This window comes from Xenopus laevis, chromosome 6L (assembly GCF_017654675.1).
Source record: "Xenopus laevis strain J_2021 chromosome 6L, Xenopus_laevis_v10.1, whole genome shotgun sequence".
NCBI lineage: Eukaryota > Metazoa > Chordata > Amphibia > Anura > Pipidae > Xenopus > Xenopus laevis.
In genome coordinates, this window is record NC_054381.1 from 123,436,511 (window position 1) to 123,460,918 (window position 24,408).

Genomic DNA, 24,408 nt, shown 5'->3' on the forward strand with positions numbered 1-24,408 from the left:
CATTTTACATCTCTTGCCCGTTTTATCTTCCCGTGTATGACCAACTAGTTGGCAGCAGAGTTTACTTGTTGCATTTAAAGGAAAACTATACCCCCAAAATGAATACTTAAGCAACACATAGTTTATATCAATTTAAGTGGCTTATTAAAGAATCTCACCAAACTGGTATTTATATTTAAGTAAATTTTGCCATTTTACATCTCTTGCCTTGATGGTCTGTGTGCTGCCTCAGAGATCACCTGACCAGAAATAACACAGCTCTAACTGTAACAGGAAGAAGTGCAGAAGCAAAAGACAGAACTCTGTCTGTTAATTGGCTCATGTGACCTAACATGTATGGATGGTTTGATTTGTTTGTGTGCACCGTGAATCCTAGGATCCCAGGGGCCGGCCCTTGTTTTTTAAAATGGCAATTTTCTATTTATGATATTCATTACCCAATGGCACATACTACTAAAAAAGTATGTTATCATGAAAATGGTTTATTTACATAAAGCAGGATTTTACATATGAGTTGTTTCATACAATATATTTTTATAGAGACCTACATTGTTCGGAGGGTATAGTTTTCCTTTAAGCTGTACTTCAGCCGCACGTTCATTGGCCAATAAAAGCTGCTGACTTGACCCTTCCAGATCGGGTTGACGGCTTATTGATACCTGTTTGGGCCTCTCAGAAGGGCCTGCCTGACCAATAACTGGCCAAAAATTGTCCAAATATCTATCAGGCAGATTTTGAAAACCCTGTCAGGGAAGGGCATAATGTATGATTTTGGCACAGCTCATGGGTAAGAAGAGATCTCATGAACTCCACATTTTACTAGCATTACAGTCTGTGTTTACATTATGTGACTGATCTGTAGTCTGTAAGAATTATAAGTGGTTGTTGTATTTATGCTGAACTACAACTTGCAACATCCATCACTCTGTAGTGAGTCTTCCCTGGATGTAGTTCCTATTCAGCTGCAGATCCTTGTGTCGCCTGAGTGACTTTGCCTGCAATTGTAATTACACCTTATGAGTTGATAAAACTAGCCCTGGGTTTCTTTTTCCCTCACAATAGGACTTTCCCTGCCCTCCAGCCTGCGAAACTCTATGCAAATCCACTGAGCACAGAGACACCAGGAAGTAAGTACTAAAAAATACACACAAAGCCCAGAGAGCAGAAGTTCCTCCAGTGACTGGAGCGAGGAGAGAGAAGTGGCAGAGCTGAGGCGGCTGTAGGACTGGTTTTACTTGGTGCTGGGAACCTAAAGACTCGTTTGGGCTGGGACCATTCCTTATTGAGACACACACTGTGCTTTATCTTGGGGACGGAAGGAACGACTTATAACTAACAGACCGACCACAGTAAGTGATCCACCTGCTCTGTGTCTGCATGTTCTCTCATTACTATTCCACAGCCTGTCACTCTCCTCACAGCGGAAAAGGCTCAGCCCCGATTGCCTGAAGCTTCTTTAACATTGGATCATGTGCTTCCCAAGTCAGTGGGTGGGGGTTGATGACTTGGGGGGGATCCTGCTCAGGCGAGCATAGTAACTGGTATCTTGTATATGATGTTTGTAGCAAATGATCTTGTTTCCTATTCCCTCGTGCCTCTGTGTGAGTAGCTAGGTTACTTTGCCTTTGAGACATTTCCTTATCTGGGAACCAAGCTAATCCCTTGACACACCAGCAACTTGAAGAAATGGGTTACACTATGAGGAAAGACAATCCTTACATTTAGGGCAGCGACACACGATCAGATTCTGAGAGATTTAGTCGCCTGGCGATAAATTGCCTCTTCTTCAGGGCGACTAATCTCCCCGAACTGCCTCCCGCCACTAGAATCTAAATCGCCGGCGGAGTGCTTCATTTACCGAAGTCGCCCAAAGTTTCCTCGTGAAATTAGTCGCCCCAAAGAAGGGGAGATTTATCGCCGGGGCGACTAAATCTCCCCTAATCTGAGCGTGTGTCTCTGCCCTTACAGTCCATGATGTTTGGCCCAAAGAATACATGAATATGAGAGAGGGTGACCTGTGACTTCCAATGCATTATTGCCCTATATCTCCCAGCATCCAACCACCAGCCAAAGGGTGTCATTGAGCGCTGAGAGTTGTAGTTTATCACTGCCACTGCAATAAAACTATGGCATAGCCTGTATATAGGTCATTCTAATGCAGCCACAGTGAAAGCAGTTGTCTGGCTGTTCTTGATTTCTGAAATTGTTCACAATGCTCTTTGTGAAATGTCCTGATGGGGTCTTTTATTCAGTGAACCTAGGCCACACAAGTGACTGATTGTAGCTGACTATAATCAACATAGTGAATGTCTGTACTAAAATGTGTGATCCATGTGGTCTGCCCTATAGAGGTATGCAGAGGTGTAACTAGATGTTACTGGGCCCCACAGCAAATTCATTTTATGACCCCCAGCATGTTCAGAATTTGTCCCATTTTACCAATATATGTTGAAATGTCTTATTAACTAGAGCCTCACGGGGCCCCCTATACCTCCTGGGCCCCCCTTCAGCCACAGGGTCTGCTTCCTCTGTAGTTACGCCCCTAGAGGTATGGGAGGTTTCATTATTTTTAAGCTGGCCATATATGTAAAGATTTTTAAAAGATCTGATCATTATCGTGAGACCACGAATATTTTGAAACGATCGTTTAAATGTACGATGTGTCCATCAACTAAAAAGACCATTTCAGGCGATATTGCCAGCAAAACTGAAGGGTAGCTGCCTGCTTGGCCCTGCAGACAAGATAGATTGCACTGGGACCGATAAAGATTTTTAAACCTGGCCTATCAATTTTCTGACGGATGTCGGGCGAAAAATCCTAAGATGTACGATCGTTCGATTCCCACTAACCGCACGATAATTTTAAGGATTGGTCGGACTTCGCTAAAATCGGTCATTCGGCAAGAAAAATCTTTGCGTCTATGGGGACCATTACTGTATAAAATAGATTACAACGTATAACTAATGGGTTCAAATGGGTTCAAATCTGCAATTGGCGGAGTATTCGTGTGAATACTGACCAGATCACCTTTTTAAGCTGGGCTTTATAATCACCCTTCAAAATGACTTTTTTTTCTTCCTGCACCTAAGGCATGCCTAGAAGAGGCTCTGTCCACATGAATCCATTCCTATAAGTTTTATAGAAAGAATATTGAGTTGCTAGATTATATCAAAAGCAGAAGTAAAGAGGAATGGAAATAATTACACAACTTCTCTTTTTTAAGTTGCTATGCATGGCAAAGATTTACAGTCTTTAGTTAGTGTTTCCCTTCCCCCTTTTCGGATTAAGTTAGTGAGGCCAAAATTATCTTTTTTTTGTTAAATGCTAAAACATCATTTTCTTTTATCTGAACTCAGTTCATCGTGTTAATAGCTGAAAAGCTCAGGAGTTTTACAATGAGTATACCAACCACTGATCTTGTCGTGAGTCCTATGATACTATTCTACATCTCATCAAAACTCCTTGTGGTTAATGGCACACACAGGGTCTAAACACTCTTCCAGCCATCAGCCACTTCCCATTCATCTGAATGGCTGACTTACAGTGGTACTGTCTGGTTTTGGTACATTTGCTTCTGGGTGTCCTGCTATGCTATAGAGCAGAATTCTCCCTTCAGCAGCCCCCCAGCCAATAGGAGACAATGTGAATTGTAGTTTCAATCAAGTCTCTTAAAGGGGTGGTTCACCTTTGAAATATTTTTAGTATGATGTAGAGAGTGATATTCTGAGACAATTTGCAATTGGTTTTCATTTTCTATTATTTTTAGTTTTTGAGTTATTTGTCCTTTTATTCAGCATTACTCCAGTCTGCAATTTCAGCAATGGGGTTGCCAGGGTTCAAATTACACTAGCAACCATGCACTGATTTGAATAGGAGAGGCCTGAATAGAAAACTGAGTAATAAACATTGAGAATAACAATACATTTGTAGCCTTGCAAAGCATTTGCTTTTTAAAAGGGGTCAGTGACGCCCATTTGAAAGCTGCAAAGAGTCAGAAGAAAAAAGGCATGTCATTATAAAACGATAAAAATAAAGACTCAAAACCAATTGAAAATTTGCTTAGAATTGGCCATTCATTTGGACATTCTATACCAGGGATCCCCAACCTTTTTCACCCGTGAGCAACATTCGGATGTAAAAAGAGTTGGGGAGTAGGGATGTAGCGAACCGCCGAGTATGTGTTCGCGAACGCCGTTCGCGAACACCGGCAAAAAATGCGAACAGTTCGCGAACTGTTCGCGAACTTCGAACATCCGAAAATCGTTCGATTCGAACGATCGAAGGATTTTAATCGTTCGATTTTAGCGACCGAATGGTCGAATGGTCGAACGATTTTGACGCGAACGCCTATTGGCGAACGTCGCGCGACGTTCGCGAACTTGCGGCGGACGCGAACAGTCGAAGTTCGCGCGAACTAGTTCGCCGGCGAACAGTTCGCTACATCCCTATTGGGGAGCAACACAAGCATAAAAAATGTTCCTGGATAGAGCCAAATAAGCACTGTGATTGGCTATTGGTAGCCCATATGTGGACTAGCAGCCTACAGGAGACTCTGTTTACCATTACACCTGGTTTTTATACAACCAAATCTTGCCTCCAAGCCTGGAATTCAAAAATAAGCACCTGCTTTGAGGCCACTGAGAGCAACACCCAAGGGTTTGGGGAGCAACATGTTGCTCACGAGCTACTGGTTGGGGATCACTGTTCTATACCATTCTAAAAGTTACCTTAAAGGTGAACCACCCCTTTAAAGGGGTGATTCACTTTTGTAGTAAATTGTAGCATGTTATAGAATATCTAAATCCTAGTAATGTTGCAATTGGTCTTAATTTTTTGTATTTTATAGTTTTTGAGTTATTTGCCTTTCTCTTCTGACTCTTTCCAGCTTTCAAACAGGGGTCACCTTTGAGCTAACTTAAAGCATGATATAGAGAGTGGTATTCTGAGACCATTTGCAATTGGTTTTCATTTTTTAATATTTGTGTAGTTTGCGTTTTTAGCTTTTTAGTCAGCAGCTCTCTTTTTTTGCAATTTCAGCAATCTGGTTGCTAGAGTCCAAAGTACTCTAGCAACCATGCATTGATTTGAATAATAAAAAGTAGCAATAACAATAAATGTTTGTTTTCGGATGAGGTCAGTGACCCCATAGGAAAGCTGGAAAGAGTGAGTGATTAAAAAATTATGCAAAATAGATAATGAAGACCATTTGAAAAATTGCTTGGAATTGACCATTCTATAACATACTCAAAGGTGAACCAATCCTTTAAATGATCTACACTCCTGGACAAATCAGATGACTTGGTGCTTATGCTGATAGGGTGTAACCAATACCCATTGCTTCAAATTCTTTGCAGCTTTCAACAGGGTAAACAAGCTTTACAAGTGTTTAAAATCTTTAATTTCTGATGTTTCAGAACATGATTTATTTGTTCATTTGCTTTGAATAAGAAATACACTGCTGTTCTGAAACATCAACCATTATAGTGGACCTGTCACCGAGACACACAAATCTGTATAATAAAAGTCCTTTTCAAATTAAACATGAAATCCAATTTCTATTTTTTATTAAAGCATTCATAGCTGCTGTAAACTCAATCTCAGCCAATCAAATATTGTCTGCCCCTTAGGCATAGAGGCGGGGCAAACCATTACTTTCACTTTCCATTCAGCACTTCCTAGATGTCACTGCTCTCCACACATTCCCCCGTTCTCTTAACCATTTAATTGTGTAACCAGGGCATGGGGATGGACATCAGGTCCTCCATTCTGGTGCACAAACAAGATTCTGAGATGATACAAGGCTTGTCTTAATAACAGTGTCCATGAAATGGCTCCTGCCTGCTTGCTATAATTATGATTTCCCAGATTGAAGGAAGCAAGATTCAAATAATTTATATAGTGTACTTAAAGTTCATTTTGCTTGACTAATGGGATAAAATAGGATTTTGAATATCTTGTAAATTATATCCTTATAAATGGTGAGTTCTGATGTCATCAGTTATAAACGTGAGTAGTGATGTCATTTCTGTCACATGACTCGCTGAAATTTGTGTATTATAATAAATAAAGTACCCCCAGTTGCAAAATATGAGGATATTAGAAGTTACCTCGGAGTTCAATGACCTGTATGAAACGCCTCGGTAACTTATAATATCCTTATAGTTTACAAGAGGGGGTACTTTATTCACTATATAATTTACAGGATATTCATGGCTCTTGTGTATTATAACAAAATGATCACAAGCACTGTACAGAAAACTTCCCAAAGGAAGGGGTTCAGATATGAACTGATGCAGATTTAAATTCTCAGGCTTCATTTGTAATGGAAAGGGAGAGCACCCACAGAACCGAGGCCACCAGTATTCGTTATTATCTCTGGAATTTAGAAATAAAAAGCTACTCGTATGAGCAAATGTTTGGCACAGTTCTGGATTTCAGGCGTCCAGTACATAGCACTTGTGTTCCGCAGATCAAATATACGGAAGAGTTTCAGGTTTGGCTTGTTTAGCGTATGTATTTTTCTGTTTGTTTATAAACAAAACAGCTTGTTGAAACTGATGAGAGTTGTAGTTTAGCAACAGCAGCTGGCGTGACAACTTCTTATTCTTGTTAGTGAATTAGTGTTGGACTGCAGTGCTATAGAAATGCTGCTTTCACCCCATGTACGGCTCAGCGCCATTTTTACTCTTACAAAGGCATAAGAACTGATTAGAAAATGAAACAATTAATGGTGTGCAAACAAGATGGAATGCTGCTTAGTAAATAATAGCTGGGTCAGCACAAATCTGCCTTTAATAGCATGAACAGGCAAAGTCTAATTAGCTTAATATGTTGTAACGATTCTCTTTTATCTGGACATTTCTTTCTCTCACTTCTGCTTGTTTTTTTTAATAAAGTAAATGTACAGTTCTAATGGGAGCAGGGCTCCTTAATGGTGATGCAACTGTGGCAAAATTAATATTTGGGGCCCTGTTTTTTTTTAATAATAAAACCTTAATTTTTCCAGGCGTTGCTGCACCTTAATTTCCAGCATGGCTAAGAGGGAATGCTGACCGTTGTAATTCAATAGGGATATACAGCATTTATTAAATGGGAGGTTCAGCTTTAAGTCAACTTTTAGTATGTTATAGAATGGCCATTCTATGAAGAAGAATGGTTCTTCACTGTCTATTTTTTATAGTCTTTTAATTATTTTCTTTGTTCTTCTAACTCTTGACAGCTTTTTGTATGGGGTCACTGACCACATCTAAAAAAAAAAAAAAATGCGCTATAAGGGAACACATTTAGGGGTGAATTTACATAGGGTCGAATATCGAGGGTTAATTAACCCTCAATATTCGACTGCCAAATGTAAATCCTTCGGCTTCGAATATCAAAGTCGAAGGATTTACTGCAATTCCTACGATCGAACGATTCGAAGGATTTTAATCCATCGATCGAAGGATTTTCCTTCGATCAGAAAATTGTTAGGAAGCCTATGGGGAGCTTACCCATAGGCTAACATTGGCCTAGGTAGGTTTTATTTGCCGAAGTAGGGGGTTGAAGTATTTTTTAAAGAGACAGTACTTCGACTATCGAATGGTCGAATAGTCGAACGTTTTTTAGTTCGAAGCGTTCGATTCGAAGTCGAAAGTCGAAGTAGCCATTTTCGACCATTCGAAATTCGAAGTATTTTTTCTTCTATTCCTTCACTCGAGCTAAGTAAATGGGCCCCTTGCTGTTATTTCTACTTTTTTATTACTCATCCTTCTATTCAGACCCTCCCCTATTCGTATTCCAGACTTGTATTCAAATCAATGCAGGGTTGCTAGGGTGATTTTGACCCTAGCAACCGGATTGCTGAAATTGCAAACTGGACAGCTGCTAAATAACTCAAAAACCACAAATAAAAAAATGAAAACCAATTGCAAATTGTCAAATATCACTCTCTACATCATAATAAACTCAAAGGTGAACAACCCCTTAAAAATTGACCTCACAATGCAGGCAGTTATGAATGTACAGCCAGTGAAAGCAGTCTGCTTGAAGCGGAGTGACTGGGTCGAGCTAACAAGTTTTTTGGGGAAATCTATAGTAAAGCAGCAGCAAAAGCTAAAACTTTTTAACAGCCCTTCTACTTTTAGATGTGTATAATCCAATAGCAAATATTTGTTCTATAACCTGTATGTGCCTTATTATGAACTGTGGGAGGCTACATGTAGGACAAGAAGAGTTACTAATATTGGATTTGCGAAGAGTTGCAGAGACCAAGGAGTCATTATAGTATATAAAGGTATGTGCCTCTCCTCTAGCTGGATGCAAAACCTTTGTTGACTTTGTTACCACTGATTTCAAATACATTAAAGGTACATATTTTGCAGTACATACAGTAACTTTCTTCCCCAAATTAAGATTTAATTTGGGTGTCATTGTATTCCTCACTGGTGAAACCAGTTTATTGCATTCAATAGGTATTTCTCTGTTGTTAGCAGCTATTTGCCTAAAAAAACACACTGCATGTCTTTTATCCTGTACAAATAATGCAAGGGCACAACAATTTGCTGTATTAGTTGATTCATTTTTCAGTGGCAGTCACATACTATCAGTTGTAATAGTTGACTTTAATAAAGTGATGTGTTTATGCTCAGTAGCAGGGGCATATCTACAGAGGAAGCAGACCGCAGGGGGGCCCATGAAGTATAGGGGGGGCCCCATGAGGCCCTGATTAATGAACAATCTCTACGTATATTGGTAAAACAGGACAACCGTTAGATATATTGGGGCCCTACAGTTAATTTTTCATTAGAGTTTCTAATGCTGACGGACTGCTGCTGCACAAATATGGAGGCTCTCTCATAGGCGATCACAGGGAGTTAGATAGGTAATGTAAAAGCATTGGGCAAATACTTTATAGCAAAATTTAAGAAGCATGCAAAATCAATATGGTAGATGGTATGGTAGAATTCCTGGTGTCAGTATATCTTTAAATTGTTTTTAGTAGCCTTAAGATACACTGATACAAATTACAGGCAAAACCTTGTTTTACCAGCAGCAGTGATAAGATGTGTATTCTTTAACTCATTAACATCATTTAACTCATTTAAACAAGGAATCGCGTAGCCTGATCACACTGTGCTGGCGGGCCACATTATTATTAATTTCATGATGGAGGCTGCGGGCCGGTGTAAATTTGAAAATGGGCCGCAATTGGCCCCTGGGCCTGACTTTGGACATGCCTGCTCTACATCATACTAAAAGTTGATTTAATTTAAAGTTGAACAACCCCTTTAACTAAAACTTGGCGTTTGTGTAAAATCTTTGTTTACACCAGAAAATCATCAAATGACATATCATCTTAATTTCAAATGTTACTTATTTAACTTCAAATTGGTGTAGTACTCCTAATTCACTAAAGTAACATTCTGCAACGACGGTCACGTTAACTGCAACAAAAAGCTTTTGTGAATTTGAAGTTCTTTTAACTCCAATGATATTTCTAACTCCAACTTCAGTTCACTCCATTTTTTGTGAATTCAAAACTGTCAGAGCCATGAATGCAGAGAATATAAAGACCGGCAAATAAGTGTTTCATGGAAAATATATTTATGAATGCAGGAATGGGATTCATTATCCTGAAACCTGTTAGCCAGAAAGCTTTGATTTATGGAAAAAAAGCCGTCTACCATAGACTCCATTTTATCCAAATAATCCAAATTGTTAAAAATGATTTTCTTTTTCTTTGTTTTAATAAAACAATACATTGTACAGGTATGGGACCTGTTATCCAGAATATTCGGGACCTGGGGTTTTCCGGATAACGGATCTTTCCATAATTTGGATCTTCATAATTTAAGTCTACTAAGGAAACCCCAGGTGCCAAGCAATCCACATTCCAGAGATTCGGAAAACCCTTTAAATTATGGCTCCTTCAAAGGCATACGACATGTTTATTGATGTTGTTTTGGGTTGAAAGCATAACAGTTCTGAGTCCTCTGTTCCAAGAGAATTGGTCATTGGCCTGATTGTCTTACAAATTAAAAGTAGTGCCGCCAGTATATATTTATAGTGGCGTATACAAAATAGATCACATGAATATCTGGGATATTACTGCCCTACGTAGAGTACTACCTGTTTCCTAAAGAGACTTTATGTGTGCTTGGTTAAGGAAATAAATGCTAATAAAGGTGTGTCCGATACAGTGGAGAGAGACTGCTGCGAGGCACATCTTATCACTGCTGCTGGTAAGTTAAGGTATTTGTTTCAGTTAGCCACTTCATATCTAGTTTCTCTCTTTTTTTTCCCTACAATTAGCGACTCTGAGTCACAAAGATCAGGGATTTCCATAGTGACCCCCTCCCCCAGCTATTGAATACTAAGGGAAGCAGAGCTAGTTCAGCAATTCCTGCGCTCGAAAGCTGGACTGTCTTAGAACAATCAGAATATTAGTACTGACAGTGGTTCTAATAAAGGGGTCCTCTGCAATAAAGAGAGAACATTCTAGCCAACTTTGCCATGTACATTAATTGAACATTTTCAGTGGTTGTGTAAGTGTAATTGCAACTGAAAGCAGTGCTTGTTTAACCCTTTCTGTTCTCTGGGTTTGACTCTCTGTAGAACAACAAAAATGGCATTAAAGGGGTGGTCCAGCTCAGTAATGTAACTAGGTACAGGCGGGCACCCCCTCCATGCCGATTTTCTTTGTGGCTGCAGCTGGCTACAGCAAGGCACGATCTGCCGGGGGGCCCTGTGGGGGTGCGGACCCTGGTCCAATTGCACCCCCTGCTCCCCCAGTAGTTACGCCACTGGTTCATCTTAAAGCTAACTTTTAGTAAGTTACAGAACAAGAAACTTTACAATTGGTCTTCATTATTTATTTTTATTAGTTTTTGAATAATTTGCCTTCTTGTTCTTCTAACCCTTTCCAGCTTTTACATGGGGGTCACTGACCCCATCTAAAAGCAAGTGCTCTGTAAGGCTACACATTTATTGCTATTGCTAGTTCTTAGTACTCATATTTCTATTCAGGCCTCTCCTATTCGTAATCCAGTCTCTTATTCAAACCAATGCATGGTGGCTAGGGTAATTTGGACCCTAGCAACCAGATTGTTGAAATTGTAAACTGTAGACCTGCTGAATAAAAAGCTAAACAACTCAAAAACCACAAATAAAAATGAAAAACAAATTTCAATTTCAAATTGACTCTCTACATCAAGAGTGTCCAAACTGTTTACAAAGAGGGCCAGATTTGGTGAGGTGAAAATGTGTGGGGGCCGAGAATTCAGCCTGTATTCTTTAACTCATTAACATCATTTAACTCATTTAAACAAGGAATCGCGTAGCCTGATCACACTGTGCTGGCGGGCCACATTATTATTAATTTCATGATGGAGGCTGCGGGCCGGTGTAAATTTGAAAACGGGCCGCAATTGGCCCCTGGGCCTGACTTTGGACATGCCTGCTCTACATCATACTAAAAGTTGATTTAATTTAAAGTTGAACAACCCCTTTAACTAAAACTTGGCGTTTGTGTAAAATCTTCGTTTACACCAGAAAATCATCAAATGACATATCATCTTAATTTCAAATGTTACTTATTTAACTTCAAATTGGTGTAGTACTCCTAATTCACTAAAGTAACATTCTGCAACGACGGTCACGTTAAATGCAACAAAAAGCTTTTGTGAATTTGAAGTTCTTTTAACTCCAATGATATTTCTTACTCCAACTTCAGTTCACTCCATTTTTTGTGAATTCAAAACTGTCAGAGCCATGAATGCAGAGAATATAAAGACCGGCAAATAAGTGTTTCATGGAAAATATATTTATGAATGCAGGAATGGTATTCATTATCCTGAAACCTGTTAGCCAGAAAGCTTTGATTTATGGAAAAAAAGCCGTCTACCATAGACTCCATTTTATCCAAATAATCCAAATTGTTAAAAATGATTTTCTTTGTTTTAATAAAACAATACATTGTACAGGTATGGGACCTGTTATCCAGAATACTCGGGACCTGGGGTTTTCCGGTTAACGGATCTTTCCATAATTTGGATCTTCATAACTTAAGTCTACTAAAAAATCATGTACACAATAAATAAGCCCAATAGGCTGGTTTTGCTTCCAATAAGGATTAATTATATCTTAGTTTGCATCAAGAACTAAGATATTCAAATTCATTATTACAGGGAAAAGGGAAATCATTTTTTAAAAATTGTATTGTTTGGATAAAATGGAGTCTATGGGAGATGGCCTTTCTGTAATTTGGAGCTTTCTGGATAATTGGTTTCTGGATAATGGATCCCATACCTGTACTTGATCCAAACTTGCTACTTGAGCAAAACCAGCCGATTTGGTTTATATAATGTTTACATGATTTTCTTGTAGACTTATCATTTGAAGATCCAATACGGAAAGATCCGTTATCCAGGAAACCCCAGGTCCCGGGCATTCTGGATAACCTGCCCCATACCTGTAATTTTAAAACCAATGACAATTTTTAATTCATGTATTTTGAAAAGTTGCAGAGAATAACATTTCCATTCATTTTGCAACAATCCATTTTTGGATGGAAGGCTTCTTTAAGCAAAGTTGTATATCATACCAGTGTCACCCCCTCTAAATTCCAGTTGACTGACACCGGCCCACTCAGTCTATGCCCCTGCCCCTGTATAGGACTGGCCAGTTTAATGCTACTTCTATACAAGTATTAAGGAATGGCTATGGCTGCCTATTTTCACCTCAGACAAGAACTTTTTATAGATATACTATTTGCCTGCAAAGGTCAGAACAGAACATGTGCTCTAAGCAAATTGATATAACCAGAATATTGTGATTTGATTAAAATGATTCACAAAGCTGCCAACAATTCTAATCCCACTAAACTAAAGCACCAATGTTAGATACCCAAGATAAATATGTGTAGCACCTATATACTATTATGCTTATATACACTTTACTGTCTAGACAGGTTTTATTTTCATTTTCTATCTCTTTATCTCTTCTATCTCTTTAAATAGGCAGTGAGGTATGAAGGCCTAGTATAGAGTGTGGGGAGATGGCTGTGTACAGAGAATTGCAGAGTTTTTCCACGGGAGGAACAAATATGAAGTGTGTGAAAAGCGACAAACGCCTTTGATTTTATCCTCCCAATCGTAATGCAATGATCATACAGTGGAACCTGAAATCTTTTTTATTTTTTTCCACCCATATTAGACATCAAAATCTATGGCCACCAATTAATCTTAGGAGGAAATTCATGTTATCTATTTGATTAACACAAAAACATAGTCCGGCCACCTTTTTTTTTTTTTTAATCTATAACCACATTGGCATGCTAACATGACTGAATGAGTGCAGATTGGTTCTGCAAATCTGCTCTGTACCCTGACTCTCTAATTTAAAGGGATTTTGTCATGTTTTATGATGTATTTTTGATTTTTAAATGACACTGTTTACACTGCAAATAATTCACTCTACAATATAAAATTTAATTCCTGTACCAGCAAGTGTATTTTTTTGTTGTAATATTGGTGTGTAGGCAGCCATCTCAGGTGCTTTGATGTGCTTTCAGAAAGAAAGAATTGGTTTCTGGCAGGCTGTTGTTTCTTCTACTCAATGTAACTGAATGTGTCACTGTGGGACCTGGATTTTACTATTGAATGCAGTTCTTATATTTACCAGGCAGCTGTTATCTTGTGTTAGGGAGATGTTATCTGGTTACCATCCCATTGTTCCGTTGTTAGGCTTCTGGGGGGTAAAATATCACTTCAATGTGCAGTACAGCATTAAAGAGTGACTGAAGTTTATCAGAGCACATGACTGGGGGCAGCTGGGAAACTGACAATATTTTTGACACTTGACAAAGAGTCTCACGAGACTCGAAACATGTTGTGTTAAACAATAAACACTGAAGTTTGAGCAGTTAACCTGCATTTGGGTTGATCCTTGTGAACTTTAAACTTTGTGAATAATTTCAGCAGCACACACGGCGGAGGTGCTCCACATGGAATTCGACTAACAATTGGTTTTTGCAGTTGGTTGGAGGTAACAGCATCACTTCTTTTTCGAAACTGACTATGTCTAGCTCCATGTCAGTTTTCAAAATGAAATGTAAAAAAATCAGCTTTCTCTTTTGAGTTAGTCAGTGACTTTAAGGGACCCCACATTGGACATAACAGTGAGTTTGCAATTGATCCTTAGCATGCAGCTCAAATTCAAAAGCAAACAGTTGTGACCCATGTGACCACCCATTAAGTAACTGATTGGTTACTGCCTGGTAACCAATCAGTGGAAACTAAGAGAGCTGAAAAGCAGGAAGTAGTGTTCTGGCTGTTATGTCCAGTCACTCCAGCCTTTATACATTACATTTTTGGCTAACTAACTAGACTGCCCTGTTGCATTATAATAAAGGGAAAGATTCCACACACTGCATGCATGTAAAGGGTCAAATAAACTGAATTCTTGGCTAAACAAAAGCAATAAAAAAAGAATGATTAACAGCATATTTAGAAGGTGTGTTAAGTGTAATATTACAGGGTCAGAGAAAGAGTTAAGCTTGCTCATATATATGTTGAAAGCAAACATTGGAAATAATTAAAAAATAACACATTTTGAAGTTGGAAGCAGGAAGTTAAAGTTACTTGTGCGACAAGTTTTTGGAGAGAGATGATGTGTAGAACAGAATAGAAGAACATGCAATAAATGGAGCAAAGCTGGCTACAGTTCTAATCATTGATAGCAACAAATCAGCTTGTAGCACTGACTCGTCCTCTCCTCAAATGCAACCATCTTATTGGTTACTGTGGGTTACTGCACCAGAGCAAACTAAGTATTTGGGGATAAATGTAAGGGGTAAATTGTCTAATATTGCCAGAAGCCATAACAAAGAGCAAGTCTTATATACACAGAGTGCTAGTGAACCAGTTGGTTAAAGAAGAATTTACTGTGATTTGTTTGTTGCATACATGTTGTTAAAACTCACTTTGTGAAAAAAAACCCACTGTGAATAAACAGGTGACTTTCTGTTGTTCTACTTGGGAAAGGATATTACCATTTATGCCATTTGAGTGCATTGCCAAAATCATTATTATATAGTGGCACAGTAGCCTGGAAGACTTAAAAGGTAAGCTATATTCTGTTTAGCTACATCATCATATTTTCAGAATGCTTGGGTCCTCTGCTTGGGTTACTTATAAACACCTAATAGGAATGTTTTACTGTCAACATAGATTTAGATAAAGTACAAGGTGCTGCCTTATTATAAAGAAAAAGCAAACAAGTCAAAACAGAAAATATTTATGTAGATGTAAAACTATAGGAAATGGCAATCCATAATTCTAAACTTTCTGCATGACTGGTTTTCACATAATAGATCCCATACCTGAATTATGTACTGTACACATGTATTTAGAATCAAGGTAAAGGATGGCCATTAAAGACATCCTCTGTGTCAGGTTCTCCAATCTCATTAACTACCTATACATGAAGCCAAACAGAAATTCTGATTGCAAGAGTATCAATGCTCTGTCTTTAAATATTGACAATAGAACAGAATCACTGGATAATTAACAACTTTATTTAAAATCTATAAACAAAACATGGGTATCCAAACCTGATTCATGTCTAAATTACATGAATCTCTCATTTAACTGCAAGTTGTCATAAGTACACCATTTTATGTGCAAACAATTCAAGCAGGTGATGACAGCCAGAGAAGGAGTTAATAGATATTAAGAGATAAAACATATAGGGCCACAATACTGAAAATAAATCATGCATCTTATTAGGCAGTTTTAAAGGAAAACAATACCCCCCGAACAATGTAGATCTCTATAAAAAGATATTGAGTTAAACAGCTCATATGTAAAATCCTGCTTCATGTAAATAAACCATTTTCATAATAATATACTTTTTTAGTAGTATGTGCCATTGGGTAATCATAAATAGAAAATTGCCATTTTAAAAAATAAGGGCCGCCCTCTGGGATCGTAGGATTTAGGGTGCACACAAACAAACCACATGAGCCAATTAACAGACAGAGTTCTGTCTTTTGCTTCAACACTTCTTCCTGTTACAGTTAGAGCTGCAGTTTTTCTGGTCAGGTGATCTCTAAGGCAGCACACAGACCATCACAAAATGGTGGTTCAAGGCAAGAGATGTAAAAGACAATATTTACTTACATATATATGTCAGTTTGGTAGGATTTTTTAATACGTCACTTAATTTGATACAAACTATCTGTTGCTTAGATATTCATTTTGGGGGTATAGTTTTCCTTTATTAGCTTTCTGTTCGGAAGGAATTGAAACAGATCAGCATTGTGGCAATGAATTTGTTCTAATAGGGTTTAGCTAACGATTTTGATACAGAACCACACACAAGGATATACAACAGCTTATTAAACTGTTAGAAAATGATAAAGCTCAAGGGCAATAGAATCCTAGATAAAACAAGGAATTTAAAAAGAAAGAAAATAAGAGACATAAAAAAATAAAAAGTGAAGTTTTCTGTTTTTAGGAAATCATTTAACATGTTGTCACACTGAATAAACTTCATTTGTAATATCCTTGTGTTTTTGGGAAGAAGGGGTATACTATTTTTTTATAGTGACCAATACCAATGAGTTGTGACACAAGTGATATCAGGCACAGGTTGGGCATAGCTTTTGTCCATATATTATCTTGTGGATTATTTAGACATAGTTGCTTGACAGGCAAAGGGGTATTCATAATATGCAAGAAGTAACTCTCAAAAAGATTACCAATTTTGCACACAAATTTAGATATAAAACAATGGCGCTCATGCCAGGTAGTGTAGGTTTTCAAGGAGAATGAATTCCATTTAGAAACTACTGTGAGATTAGCCACTGTTTAGGCAAGCATGTTGAAGAAGTTGTAATTACCTTAAAAATGGTTATGTTATAGAGATTTAATATTTGGTGTTAGGCTTTAAAAACATTACTCAAGGCAAAGTAGGGAAAAAAAGCACAGTTTGGGTTTATATCATCTGTGGATCATGAAGAAACGATCCTGTGAAACTAAGCCTGATTTTTTTCCACCTTAGAGGATAAAGTTGAATAAAGGATAATGGATAAAGTTATTATTCGCTGCAACAGGGTGATTTTGCATGATTATTATTACAGATACAGTAAATCCATCTTTTTTCAATTCAGCCAAATGCTGAATCCTCCACAAAAATGTAACTAAATCAAAACTCTCATTTGCATATGTTAATTTCAGCATAATTTGTGAAAACAATGTATTGCCTTCATTTGTCCACAGTTTCAGGATTAATTTCCAGTTGGTTAAACCCTAATGTTTTAGTCAAATCCATGTCTTGCATATATGGTTGGAATTTGTGCAAATCCTACATCCTAAAATTATTTCTGGCTTCATATACTGTGTATACATAGTCTCTGTGCTTTCTGACTCCTGAAATAATGAAACCAGCTGATTACCAGACCGGGAGAAGAGCTGAGAGTCAGAAAGATGAGTGGCTGTACGGATAAAAGCTACAAAAAATGTTCAATTAATGTTTTTTGAAAAAATGCTTAGAATTAGATTTTCTTTCATTACATTCTATTATAATTGGTTAGCATAGTCTTGTTTTTTTTTTTTTTAATGCAGATGTCATGGAAAGAATCTGACCATGCTGTGTTAGCTTTTTTCTCATGTGAAAGGGGAAGTGAGTTTGCCTTCCCCAAAGCTGAGAATACAGTGCTACCACCCTTCTTCCGAAACAAGTTGCTCTCTGTGTCTGTGTTTCAGCATGCATCACAGCACAAAACCCATGTGCATAATTAGCCAACTCTATTGGCAGTAATAGTGGTTGAGTTTTAATACACTCCAAAAACATAAAGGCAGGCTAAAAAAACTGGACCTACTGTGAATGTAATGGGGACCCTAGATTGTAAGCACCCCAAGGCCAGGGACAAGTGTGAATAATGGATAATCTTTGTAAAGTGCTGAGTGAATGTGATGGTCATATATAAATAACATTCATGATTTCTGATTAAGAAAATAGGACGCACTTGTAGGTATGAAGTGTCAACAAGTTACACTAGGCAGTTTGTCTGATCTTGATTCTCTAGGCAACCTCTCTGCCACATTATCCCACCTACACTGCCATTATCCGAGGTCTTTTAATCAGCCATTAACTCTGTCACAACTTTATCCTTCCATCTTCATTATTCTATACTATTTTACCACTCCCTTCTCTATCTGTAGACATTTTCACTGTTCCAAGTCTCGTTTAATTAATCATTATAGTGTTTTATCCCCAAGTAGCAATATCCCCTCTAATTCGTTCTCGGCAATGTGCGCAAAAAATAATTTTGTGCACATGTAAAGGGGAGTAAAATGTGGATTGTTAAAAGGCACCTGTTGGCAAATTTTTTTATCCCTAACCAAAGGTTAATAGAGCTGTAGTAACTGTAGTTTTTTTTTGTTTTGTTTTTTAAATTGCCCCCCCCCGCTAGCTCTTAGCAACCTGTTATGTTTTGGGTAGCCGAGGATGAGTAGAGTATATCAATGCTTTATTAGCAGAGTCAGACAGCCATTTGTATAAACACCATATACGGATCCAAGCAGTAAAAGGTATGGTAGGCTCACCAGGGTTTGGAAGAAAAGGTGCAGGCTGCTGCAGAGGTAGAAGAGCCATCCTCGTAGCCATTAGTTATGTTTTGGGTAGCCGAGGATGAGTAGAGTATAACACAACTCGCACCAGGAGAAAGTTCCTGGGGCTAGCAGCCATCTTGGGGCAAATGGACTTCAAAATCAGCGAATGTCACAACTTGCTTATTACGTGCGTGACGTCGTAAGCAAGTTATTCGCATGCACTCTGAGCGACATGGGCGCTCGCTCTGGAAACTCCTTCCCGGTACGATTGTCCTAGTGTTGGCTGTGGACAGTTTTTTTTTTTTTTTTTTTTTTTTTTAAAGAAAAACCTACTGTTAACTCCAACCGAAGTGCAGCCTCTATTAGCCTGCACCTTTGGTTGGGGATAATATTTTTTGACAACAGGTGCCATTTACATTAAGTATAATTAGGTGGGCCACTAGAGGGAGCCAAAGAGTTCATAGGTGTAGCTAAAGTATAGGAGCCTCTAGAGGGAGCTAGTGAGTAAAATAATTGCATACGAGTTGAGGGAAAGTCCCAAAGGTGGAGAAAAGAAGGTTATAAAAAGGGGAGATTCTGGAGGAAATTGAGATGCCTCATGGGAAGAGTGGTAGGAAGACACTAAAGCAGTAGAGGCAGCCAACAGGAAGAGGTACTGAGTTCAGATGAGTGAGAGGCCTACCTGGTGTAGTAGCAAACTATAGTAGTGTGAGGTGAGATAGGATAATTAGCATGGGTAGATGTAGCCCCAACAAGGAGTAAGTGAGTATAGTGACCCAGCGGGTAGTCAGAGTTTGAGTAGATAATTAGGACACAGGAAGAAAAACTGTTAAAGAGTGTGGGAGTCCCACTGAAAGCACCTGGCAAGACTGGTTTCTGGGCAAGGCCCTGGAAGTGGGTGGAATGGCCAGGAGGACACTAGCTGCGGGTAAGAGTGGGAGAGGACACTGGAGGAACCCTGAAGTGTATTTGAAAGGTGCCTTGGTATATCCCACATGTCGGTGTGCAAAACTGTGTATTGGGAGTTTGTGTTTGTGGAAATGCTCCTGCATGTGCCTGCGCAAGGTGTGATCAACGTTAATAAACAAGTTTTGTTCATTTGCAACTGCTGGCATCCTGTGTTCATAGTGTGGACTAACCCCAAAAATATAGCTCACACACACATTTTAAACTTGTGTGTACAGTTTTTAAAAATTGTGTGCTCAGGTCGCAATTAATATAAAATATTGTGTGCACCACAGTTTGTGGTATGCGCAGGTTTACAAGAAGATTGCCAAGAAGTATTAATACTTAACCCAAATCCAGTCATTTATTTTAAACACCCTTCACTCGTGTCCCTCAACTCAATCCCAATTTTGCTCAGTTAATAACAGCTGTTGTTTTTAGCGATGGTATGCGGATATATAAAGTTATAAAACATCAATCATGAAAAGATTTATAACATGTTCATACATTTTAAATTGAAGGCTCCTTTATATGTCAATTCTCCTCTTGGGAAAAATCACTGGATAAAAAGTATATATATATAAAAGGATAAATCTTGCCATGTTGATGAAAACATTGGCAGATGGATGGGTGATTACAGAGCACCTGAAACAGCGTCCTCCCATACAGTTCAAAGTAAAACACCTGATAATGAAAGTTTTGATTCCAGGAAGGCACCTTTCATCTTCATCTCTCCTATGAAGCCACAAACCGTTGCCTGGTACCACTGTTTATGTGCCAAACTGAGAGCTTGCTGTCAGAGGGCAGAGGATCATGGCAGCCTTTCAGACTTATAATCAGAGCAGAGTCAAAGTAGTAGGAGAAATTGTCCAGTGTACACAAAACCAGTTGGACCAGATTTTAAAGGAGCTTTAGCCAGTATATATGACATCACTGGGCTACCTATTTACATGCAGCGTATGATTATACCTTGAGTCCAGGTCAGGCTGTGGATCTTGCTGCCAGGTATAGAATAGTACTCTCCTCCACCTTGTTCTACATTTTCCTTTACCTGCACTCTCTTTATAGAGAGCTGACATTCAACATATATGATTTCCCCATTATGTCTGACTTCTTTTTCTTCAGTTATTCTTTGTTCATGCTTCTTCCTGGAACGCAGTTGTAAAATACACCCTACGTATAGATTCAGTTAATCTAAGCACTTATTTTCCTGATAGAAAAGGTCTCAGACCATTCATTCTCCGTATATTTGCTTTTGTACAATACTGCGGGAGTGGCATGTTGGTTGTGTGGATATATCCTCTTGGAAACACTAGAGTAACTTTGCACTGGATTCTCTGCAGAAGGCGTATATATAATCCTCCAAAGTAGAAACCGCACTCTCAGGGCTTACGAATATATAAATCCTTTATTAAAGAAAACTAATGTTTCAGCATATATATCTGCAAATTGCCAACTTTTAAAAAAATATTTATTTTAAAAAAACTAAGATCTCTGATTGGCCTTCATGGGTTGCCATTTTGCACCATCAATTACAATAGCCAAAGTATTTTCCATTACACACAATCCAAGATTTGCAGAAATGCTGATGTTTCAATAGCAGGAGGTATTCTCCAGCTCTCCATTAAAACGATGGAATAGTACTGCACTTAATCTACAAGGCAGTGAGTCCATGGCAGGCTTTGTGATTGACTGCCAATACAGCGTGTTATCAATGTTGGCTAGGTGCCTTTTTTTGTTATCTCACTTACAGAAGCGCACCATGAAACATGTTACCGATACTTATCTTCCATTTAGTGGAGATATTAAATAAACTTTATGACAAATGACAGGGCCCAACAAATCTAAAAGGACTATTTTCCTAGGAAACAGGATAACCATAAGTCATGCGTATTGTTTCAAGGTAGGAAGCACAGGTGTAATGTTAGGCCTCATGATAGATAGGTCTGTATAGAGATGTTTATTTACAGTATATGCACTGGGCTCATTTGGAGAGGTTGATTTTGATGGACTTTGGAACCAAACTAACTATGTACCAAAAATCAGCTTCAATGTTATACAGTATTTATACCCCACACATGCTCTTGAATGTTGCCACCATTTTCCCTGTTTCTACTACAGTGGTATTTACTGCTCTTATTTCTTTCTGCTCCATATGCTCTTAAACCCATCTTCCTTCTTTAAGAGCCACTCCCAAATCTCCTTAAACTCTGCAAATATACAAATAACGAAGAGTGACTGTTCAGATAATATTTTAATATAGCATTGTGACAGAATGATATTAGACCACCAATCTGGAAAAGTCTGAAGATCTCCGTTATTTTCTAGTGTTGCATTTATTACTTCTTATTTGCTACCAACTTGTAAACTCTTTGGGGCCGAGACATCCTTCCTGTTTTTATTTTTGGATACCTGGTACGTTAAACTTTGTGTGTACAATTAGAATATATTTAGTTCACTTGTTCTCTGTATTTACTCTCATGTCTAGACCATATTCCACTATACCACGAATTTAGGACATAGATGTCACTTTAACTCATGGGCAGACTGCGGCCATGTTAATTACTACAATGTTGCTTATGGGCCTCCATTTGGACAGCCCTGTTAGTAAGAGTTTTTAAGGCTAAGACTAACGTCTACAATATTTAATGAGGGTTTGGGGCTCATTTATAAACACTGGGCAAACTGCACCTGGCCAGTAACTCATACACATCAGATATTTGCTTTTATTGTTTAACCTGAAGCTGGCTGAGGAATGTCAGACACTGATTGTTTGCCATGGGTTACTGCCCAGTGTTTATAAATGAGCTCCATTGAGTATGTACATCATATACAGTACAACCTCTTCTGTAACTACTTTTGGAACCACTGTGTAAGTAACATTTTTGTAAAGATGACCCCAGATATGAGAAGCTGCTAAAATGCCTTAAGTGTTGCAATGTTTCTGCCCAGTGAGAACACTTCCCCAAAGCATAACTGGTATGCAAAATGGAATCCTCTCAGCTTAAATATTGTGATTAACAATGCCTGGTAGCAAAAGGAGGAAACCAGGAAACAATATTGTCATTTCGTTTGACCTAAATCTTCTCACATCTTCAGTTAGTGGCATAAAGGCAGTATTCTACTTTTAATGATTAGCCTTGTGACTGTTAACTATAATGGTAAATACATGCGCACATCTAAAAACATATTTTCAGTACATAAACATTTTTCTTCATATTTTAAATTCCACACATCTAACCAACAATTGTACATTTTCGAGTTATTTGCAGAGTAGGTTGAACTGGATATAGAACGTACTTAAGTGTCTCCATGCTCTCCAAGGTCTCCATTCGCTCAACTTATATCTTTACACATTCTCTCAACCCATTACACATAATGACTTTCAGACATGGGGCATTTTGTTAATATGTAAGGCCACAATGTGTGACTGCAGCATAGAATTACAGAGCAGTGGAATGCATGCACTGGAGTAAGAAACTGAACTACACCATCTGGCAGGTTGAGGGACAAGAGTGGGTTTGATGGAGGAGTAATGTTGGTTTAGGCTGTCTCCTATGGTTTTATGCAACGTAAGGAACATTTAGGGGCAGATTTATCAAAGCTCGAGTGGCTTTTTTTCTTTTTTACCTCGAATGACCTCAAAATTCTAATGGTGTCTTATTTAAGAAGAAACTAAAATGTCTAAAATTAGAACTAATATTGCCAACCCTTAAACTTGGCCTGGGCCTGTTTGCAAAGGCCTTTTGCAGTTTCAATACCATAGAATAGAATTGGACTTCTGAGATGGGAGTAAAAGAGCTTGCCTGGTTTGCATAGAGTCCTGACCTCAACTCAACTGAACTCAGGGATGAACTAGAATGCAGATGGCAAGCAAGGTTTGGTCCCTAACATTAGAACCCAGCCTTACAAGTGTTCTTGTGACTGAATAGGAGGAAATCCAACAAAAAATATTCCACCATATAGTGACATTGGGAATGTAGGATTAATCTTTGACCATCAGAAAGTCACTAAGCATAGCTTAATCTGTCCCCAAATAATGCCTTGTACCTAGGTGACAGTATTACTATATTGTTGCTGCAGAATAATTCCCTGTAGACATAACTGTGCTTTTGTGGTGCTCTTGCTTAGCAGTGTATAGGAATTATTCTGGCAAGCCAAATAGTATGCCATCCCCAACTCTGTATGAAAAGAAGAATGCTCTAAACATGGTAAAAACGATACCCTACTATTATTATGGAGATAAATGGAAGATGGATTTTGTTAAGAATCACATTATGCTATGTCTCTAAACATATAACATAGTTTCATTTAGATGCCGTTGGGAAATTTTGAGTTGTATTTTAACAGCAGGAGAGGCATAGATTGAAGATAGTCGATTTAAATCACCACTGGGCCTAGTTCCCACTGGTTGATGTTGATGTTACTCTGCTTATTGTCAAAAGGGGTTTTTGCATGAGGAACTACACAAATACTGTATGTTGCAAGAAAAAAAAATAACTTGCTAGCTAATATAGTTTCATTTCCATGTAAGGTTTTACTTTGTTTGGTACAAAATGAACCCTAAAAATCCTGTGTAATTAATGTTATTCATCATAAAATGTTTGTTCTGAATGAACACGTGCTTTATTGGATATGCTTTTTACTATGCAAAACTGCTGAACATACTGGAGGCACCTTTGTTTTTTTTGGCAGATGAACCCTACTTAAACACCATGGAGTACTTGGAGATATGTATACGCAGGATTTGGAAAGAGACTATGAAAATAAGAACAGGGAAACCTTTGGCTTGCTTCAAATCAGAATAATAACAATAATAATAATAACAGGAACTCTGTATTTTGTAATAATAAGCCAGTTAAGGACCAT

General features: G+C 38.3%; 1 protein-coding gene across 4 annotated transcripts in view; it reads left to right on the plus strand.

Annotated features, from left to right (window-relative positions):
• The first annotated feature begins 656 nt into the window (after positions 1-656).
• The window catches only part of lyn.L (LYN proto-oncogene, Src family tyrosine kinase L homeolog), a 68,654-nt gene continuing 44,902 nt past the window's right edge, over positions 657-24,408 (plus strand). The window contains exons 1-2 of one of the 4 annotated variants that reach the window (XM_018266189.2): positions 657-787; positions 1,063-1,349. The gene's annotated coding sequence lies outside the window, so the exon portion shown is untranslated. 4 annotated transcript variants of the gene reach the window in all.